An 8,347-nucleotide genomic window follows, 5' to 3' on the forward strand; every position below is an offset into this window, starting at 1 on the left:
GTTCACATGCAGGTTGGCGAGATGACACTATACCACCACTATACCCTCTCAGCAGAGAACACAGTCCCGGTAAGTTATCCTTCAAAAGCATGTGGAACCGAAAACACCCAACCGGTGAACCCAACTCTGACCGAACAAGTAAGCCTCCTCTGCGAGCTGAGACGGTCAGAGCCCACCGGATACTACCTACCATTGGTAGTTAAAGGTGTAGAGATCCAAGAATCTCACGCCAAAGATGCTGTACTGTCGCCGGGGACAGATAAACCAGCTATCAAGGACGGAGCCGTGGACAGCCCTCAGTGGCCCTCTGACCCCGCCGGGCTGCTCGCAACTCTGTCAGTACAACCTACAGCCGAGGTGATGGCAGTCACACGTGCACAGGCTACAGCCAAGCCGGCTGACAACACAGTCTCTGTACAACCCGTGCTGACTGACCCAGACATCATCCAACTTCAGAAGTTGGATCCTGCAATAAACTCGATGATGTTGTACTTGACTGACCCAGAAAAAAACACTCCGTCCGAAGCCAACCTGGATTCCAATCCAGACCTTAAAGCCCTCTTTCAGCTGCGCAAACAGCTAAAACTACTCAAGGGCATCCTAACTTTTGCTCATGGAGCGACGTCCTCACCCGTGTTCGTGGTCCCCCATGACCACAGGGGGGTGACGTTAGTTAGGGTAATGTTACCAGACGCGATAACGTGATCAAATCTGACATTCAGAGTGAGTGACGCACTGAAACGTCGTTTTCTAGTTGCTTAATCACTACTTTTGTCAATGTTGAAACATTGTTTTTCTGGTTGCTTAGTCACTATTTTTGTCGATGTTGAGACATCGTTTAATTGGTTTTTGGTATTGTTTCTGAACACCCCCAGCAAGAATGAATTTTGTGTGTACTTTAGTTAGAGACTAAGAGGACTTTAACTGTGCCAACATGCAGTTAATTTGTTAAAATTCAAACTTTGCGGAGTCAATGTAGATTAATGCTACCTTAAGTACCATAACCTACATTGGTCTCACGTCGCTCAAGCTGAACCTACTCAAACAATCCTATTCGGGGGGGGGCTAGCTAATCCTTCAGTTGAGTCTCGCCATAGACTCCAAAAACATTTAGGTAAAAACTAAAAACCCAAACCTCATCGTTCGTCTAAAAGGACAACAGACATTTGAACCAAACTATATTTTGCCATGTAAATCTAACTTAAACCAAGTTAGGAATGGGAAAATAGTTTGGTATGCCCTTCTACAGGTATAAATCCCTATATATATAAATTTTTCAGCATGACCCACCCTTTAAACTGGTAACTTTAGCTGATCTAAACCATGATAGCTTACACACCAGGTGCATATAAGTTAAGGTCTTATGTAAAATCCAACTCATAAGCCCAACTAAAACCATATAAATGCATAACACATAGAACCAGAATGGCACCCACTGGGAACAACCAGCAGCAACCTTCGCTGAAGGGACCTACAGCTCCAACGTAGGCCTCCAATCTCCATCCAGTGGTCACCTCTGCAGTTCAATCGAGGGAACCCCTCTGTATGCTGATCAATCAACACCTCCAATCGTTGTGGATTTATCGTTGTGGATTATATGACTTTTTCAATGGATTACAGACTTTGTTTCCAAGGGGTTAAAGCATTGCTGCAATGGAATTACTAACAACTCAATGGGATTACCAACAACATTATGGAATTACTAACAACCTTGTTGAATTACCTAAACCGTTGTGGGATTACCTTCTTTGACTTTTGTTTTCCTCTTGCTGGATTATATCAAGCTCAAAGACATTCGGACGCGTAAGTCGATGTTGGAATTCATACCCATGGACAGGCAATGATTTCCAAAGGGGGGACTGTAGTGAACTCGGCCTCCAACCAAAACCTGCCTCTGAAAAAAGGAAAAACCACCACCTTCCAACATCAGTAGAGAGGAGAGGGACGCACTCACCACTCTTAGCAAGGACAAAAACATCATCATTCTCCCAGCAGACAAAGGAAGGTGCACAGTGATTTTGAACCAGAAAGACTATCATGCGAAAGTTATGACACTCCTTAGTGACTTAAACACTTATGAACCTCTGAAAAGAGATCCAGGAAGTGGTTACAAGAAGAAATTGATAGATTGCCTGAAAATTTTGGAGCAGGACAAGGCTATTCACCATTTTCTGTACAACAGACTGTACCCAGGGGAGGCCACACCTAGTCTGTATGGTTTACCTAAAATCCACAAACAAGGTGTACCTTTAAGACCAATCGTTAGCATGATTAACTCTGTCACTTACAATGTTTCCAAATATCTGGCGTCTATACTCATCCCTTTAGTTGGCAGCTCAGAACACCACATACAGAACACCATAGACTTTGTGGATAAGGTGAGGGATGTCATCATGGAGACTGATGAAACAATGGTCTCTTTTGATGTCACATCACTCTTTACGTGCATTCCTGTTGATGATGCAGTAGAGGTGGTCAGTTTAAAATTAAAATCAGACACCACTCTGAGCAGCAGGACCACGCTTTCCACAGAACAACTGTGTCAACTCTTGAAACTGTGCCTGCAGTCAACCTACTTCACATATGGGGAGCAATATTATAGGCAGAAACATGGGTGTGCTATGGGGTCTCCAGTTTCTCCTATTGTTGCCAACCTGTACATGGAGGAGGTAGAAAAGAGAGACTTGACGTCCTTTTCAGGGACACCACCAAGTCATTAGTTCAGGTATGTTGACGACACCTGGGTTAAAATTAAATCTCAGGAAGTCCAACATTTTACTGACCACATCAACTCTGTGGATAAATACATCAAGTTCACACGAGAAGATGAAAACAATGGCAAGTTGGCTTTCTTGGACTGTGAGGTCTCAGTCTCTGATAGAGGACATTTGCAAACTGAGGTGTACCGCAAACAGACCCACACAAATCAGTATTTGCAGTTTGACTCCCATCACCCTTTGGAGCACAAGTTAGGAGTCATCAGGACTCTGTATCACAGAGCAGACAGCGTCGCCACTAGCTCAGGAGCCAGGCAGAAGGAGAAATCCCACACAAGACAGGCTCTAGAGCAATGTGGATATCCTAACTGGGCCTTCCTAAAAGCAGAGAAGAAACCCAAACAGGACTCCAGTCAGCCAACAGGTGAAAAGGAGGAACCCAGACCCAGACCAGTGGTCATTCCATATGTTGAAGGAGTATCAGAGAAACTGAGACGTTTATTTTCTATACATAACGTCCCAGTGGCTTTTAAACCCCAAAATACATTACGGCAAAGACTGATTCATCCCAAAGATCCAGTCCCCCGGCACAAACAGAGTAATGTTGTGTATGCTGTTCAGAGTCAGGAGGGCTGTGATCAGTCTTACATCGGGGACACAAAACAGCCACTGGCCAAAAGGATGGCCCAGCACAGAAGATCAACATCATCAGGCCAGGACTCTGCGGTCTACACTCATCTCCAGGCCAGCGGTCACTCTTTCAGGGATGAAGATGTGCACATCCTGGATAGAGAGGAACGATGGTTTGAGAGCGGAGTAAAGGAGGCCATCTTTGTGAAAAGAAACCGTCCATCGTTAAACAGGGGTGGAGGCCTACGTGTTCAATTGTCCCCCTCTTACAATGCTGTGATTGCTAGTATCACTCAGCCCTCTGTGAATAGTAAACAGCCATCAGTGTGCTAATGATCCATTGTTAGGCTGATGGTCCTTCTTGAGCACGTGATCAGCTGGTTTTGGTTGTCAGCAGCAAAACTGGTTGATCCACTCTGAGAAGGTGCTATTTAAGAGACTGAGCTGAATACAGCACCTCAGACTGAGGAAGTCTCACGGATGAGAGACGAAACGTTTCTACATTTTTGTTGTTGTTTTGTTTTGTTTTTTTGAATGTCCAGAGGACCAGATTGAACTTTTTTGGATTTTTCTACCTGGATTATTGAGCATGCATCAGGATACTCTCATAAGAATTGTTTTATACCACTAGCGTATTCTTATTTAATGTTTTTCAGTCTACACCTTAGATTTATCACTGTTTGTCTTTTAAGTTTAATCCATCCATCCATCCATTTTCTTTACCCGCTTGTTCCATTTTGGGTCACGGGGGTCGCTGGTGCCCATGTCCAGCAATCACTGTGCGAGGGGCGGGGTACACCCTGGATGGGTCGCAAGTCCATCACAGGGCCACATAGAGACAGACAACCATTCACTTTCTCACTCACACCTACGGACAATTTAGAGTTACCAATCAGCCTGACATGCATGTTTTTGGTCTGTGGGAGGAAACCGGAGTACCCGGAGAAAACCCACGCATGCACGGAGAGAACATGCAAACTCCACCCAGAAAGGCCCCTGGACCGGGTTTTGAACCAGGGACCTGCTCGCTGAGAGGCAGCAGCTCTACCAGTTGCGTCACCGTGCTGCATCTTTAAAGTTTAATACTTTTGTTAAATAACAAATATATACAAAGTGTTCTTTGCCAAGGACACAACTTTTATAAAACGCCTTGTATCTGTGACTTTCCTTCCCTCAATTGATTATGGTGATATTATTTACATGAACGCTCCGACAATAACCCTGCAGATGTTGGATGCTGTCTATCATGGTGCACTAAGATTCATAACTGGCTGTGAATATCGTACCCACCACTGCACACTGTATTCACTGGTTAACTGGACATCATTAACTTCACGCAGACTCTCTCACTGGTATATTTTCATCTTTAAATCACTTCTTGGTCTGTTGCCTTCATACATCTCCTCCTACATGTCTCTGCGTGAGTGCAGCTACGGAGTGCGCTCTCAGGACATTATCACCTGCAGTGTTCCCTCAATGAGGACTGAACTAGGCAAAAGGGCCTTCTCCTATTCCGCTCCTGTTTCCTGGAATATCTTACAAAAAGATTTGAAGCTCTCGACCTTGACCTCTCTAAGTGTCTTTAAGAATCTGTTGGACACCTGGCAGGGTCCAATGCTGACATGTTCCTGTTGTTAGTTTTCTACATTTGTCTTGGAATCTAGCTGTTTTTTTGTTTTGTTACCTTTTCCTTTTAGCCATCCTATTTGTTAAAAAAAAAAAAAAAACTGTAGTATGCTTTTTTATAACTGTTTATTGGTGTTGCTGTTGTCCATTGTTGTCATCTTTCTTTGTTGAAATCAGGTCTCTCTTGTAAATGAGTCCTCGAGGCTCAATGGGATTTACCTGTATAAATAAAGGTTGATTGATTATAGAAATATGTCATTATAACTGTTTCTAATCTACTAATATATTTATCACAATATTCCCCAAACACTTTTACCCTGGTTGGTTTAATTTTACAGACGTGTTTCAGTTCCCTCATTGATTTAATTTACGTTCACCTGTAATAATTCAAAATCTTGCAAGAAAATAAAATAAAAAACAAGGTCAGACGACACTGGTAGTCATCCTGCTTATCTGGGTGAAAATCTTCAGTCTGTCTCTGCTCCAGACACAACAACACTATGATCCACACACATGTTTCTGTAGTAAGTGAAAAACATCTTTGACCTGTCACATTATCTTCAGAGAGAAGGTCTTTGTGTGTTCATATACTCACATCAACTTGAGTGTGGAGATTTTTGTTTTCTGTCTGGGCTCCCAGTTTGAACTGTACCTGTTGGTCTTCAAAAGTTATTTAAATGAATTTATGTTAATATAAAAAGGTCACTTACCAATATTCTGCCTGATGTTTGATGTTTTTTTCCGCCTTGTGTTTTATGAGTCTGCGTATATTTGCTGTTATGAAGTGACCTTGTACTAGGCGGCTGTTGATATTACAGTTTCTAGCTAAGCTGTATGGCAGTCTGGTGGGGGCCCCTGGTACCACCAAACACACCACCTGCATAAAGCTATGAGTAAGACTAGTTCAAAAGTCATAATTTAGTCCAAGATCAACTTAAAATTTATCTCATAGTTTGTTAGTGTCAGGGTTTGGTGGACAGGAACGAACCCAGTAGTGCAGACAGGACTCAACTCGACAGATTAAAAAACTAAATACTTTAATGATGAATAAAATGACAAAATAAACAGCTGACGTGGCAGCAACACTTACATAAACTAGAAGACTCGGGAAAACTCACAAGGGACTCAGGAAACTCAGGAAAAGACTCAGGAGACGCAGGAGAACACAGGATACCCAACGAATACGACCCGACGAGGAACAAGACAGAACAGACGGCTTAAATACAAGGACAAGACAAGACGTGATTACAAACAGCTGTGACGAGACAAGGGTGGCACCAATTAAACTGAAGAGGAGACACTAGGGAAACACAGACACAAACAGAGCCAGCAAATGGTACCATCCTTACAGTACCCCCCCTCAAGGACGCCTCCAGGCGTCCCCAAAAAACCCCCCTCCCGAAGGACTTGGGCGGGTGGAGGGCGGCACTGCAAGGGTGGAGGGCCAGAGGAAACACAAGGAAGAACAGAAGGACCTGACAAAAACTAAGGCAAAACACAAGCAGGAAAAACACAAAAGATCTGAACGGTCAAGAGACCGTCCCTAGAGTCATTGTTCAGGAGGGCGGCCGGGAGGCCGTCCATCACGGGACCCACGTTCAGGAGGGCGGCCGGGAGGCCGTCCATCACGGGACCCACGTTCAGGAAGGCGGCCGGGAGGCCGTCCATCATGGGACCCACGTTCAGGAGGGCGGCCGGGAGGCCGTCCATCACGGGACCCACGTTCAGGGGGGCGGCCGGGAGGCCGTCCAACACCTAGGATCTTGGAGGCCGCGGCAGGCGGCGATGACGACTTGGAGGCCGCGGCAGGTGGCGATGACGACTTGGAGGCCACGGCAGGCGGCGATGATGACTTGGAGGCCGCGGCAGGCGGCGATGACGACTTGGAGGCCGCGGCAGGTGGCGATGACGACGAGGAGGCCGCGGCAGGCGGCGATGAGGACGAGGAAGCCGCGGCAGGCGGCAATGAGGATGAGGAGGCCGCGTCTGGCGGCGATGAGGACGAGGAGGACGAGGAGGCCGCGTCTGGCGGCGATGAGGACGAGGAGGCCGCGTCAGGCGGCGATGAGGACGAGGAGGCCGCGTCAGGCGGTGTAGACGATGAGGAGGCCACGTCAGGCGGCGTAGACGATGAGGAGGCCACGTCAGGCGGCGTAGACGACGAGGAGGCCGTGTCAGGCGGCGTAGACGACGAGGAGGCCGCGTCTGGTGGCGAAGAAACCTTGGACACAGCATGCGCCATAGAGTCCTGGGGAGACGCAGCATGCGTCATAGAGTCCTGGGGAGCTGCATCAGCTGACATGGAGGGCCATGGAGGCAACCCCTCTGGAGACTTGGAGGGCACCGACCCCTCTGGAGACTTGGAGGGTGCCGACCCCTCTGGAGACTTGGAGGACGCAGACCCCTCTGGAGACTTGGAGGGCGCAGACCCCTCTGGAGACTTGGAGAATGCCGACCCCTCTGGAGACTTGGAGAGCGCCGACCCCTCTGGAGACTTGGAGGACGCCGACCCCTCTGGAGAGTTGGAGGGCGCCGACCCCTCTGGAGACTTGGAGGGGGCCGACCCCTCTGGAGACTTGGAGGGCGCCGACCCCTCTAGAGATTTGGAGGGCGCCGACCCCTCTAGAGACTTGGAGGGCGCCGACCCCTCTAGAGACTTGGAGGGAGCCGCAGATGACATGGGAACCTGGGGAGCTGCAGCTTGCATCATGGAGTCCCGGGGAGCTGCAGCGGACGGCGTGGGAACCTGGAGAGCTGCAGCGTGCGGCGTGGGAGCCTGGAGAGCTGCAGCGTGCGGCGTGGGAGCCTGAGAGTTGGCAGCAGGCGACGAGGGGACCTGAGAGTTGGCAGTAGGCGACGAGGGGACCTGAGAGTTGGCAGCAGGCGACGAGGGGACCTGAGAGTTGGCAGCAGGCGACGAGGGGACCTGAGAGTTGGCTGCAGGCGACGAGGGGACCCCGGAGTCGGCAGCAGGCGACGAGGGGACCTTGGAGTTGGCAGCAGGCGACGAGGGGACCCCGGGAGTTGCTGCTGCAGTCGGAGAGGCCTGGAGAGTTGCTGCTGCTGTCGGAGAGGCCTGTGGCTCTGCAGCAGACGATGGAGAAGCCTGTGGCTCTGCAGCAGACGATGGAGAGGCCTGTGGCTCAGCAGCAGACGACGGAGAGGTCTGTGGCTCTGTGGCGGCGGCAGGAACTGACTCTTCTGCGGCGGTGGCAGGAACTGATTCTTCTGCGGCGGCGGCAGGAACTGACTTCTGCGGCAAGAACTGACTCTTCTGCGGCGGCGGCAGGAACTGACTCTTCTGCGGTGGTGGCAGGAACTGACTCTTCTGCGGCGGCGGCAGGAACTGACTCCTCTGCGGCGGTGGCAGGAAC

This window comes from Nematolebias whitei, chromosome 8 (genome assembly GCF_014905685.2).
Source record: "Nematolebias whitei isolate Nwh7 chromosome 8, NemWhi1, whole genome shotgun sequence".
Taxonomy (NCBI): Eukaryota; Metazoa; Chordata; class Actinopteri; order Cyprinodontiformes; family Rivulidae; genus Nematolebias; species Nematolebias whitei.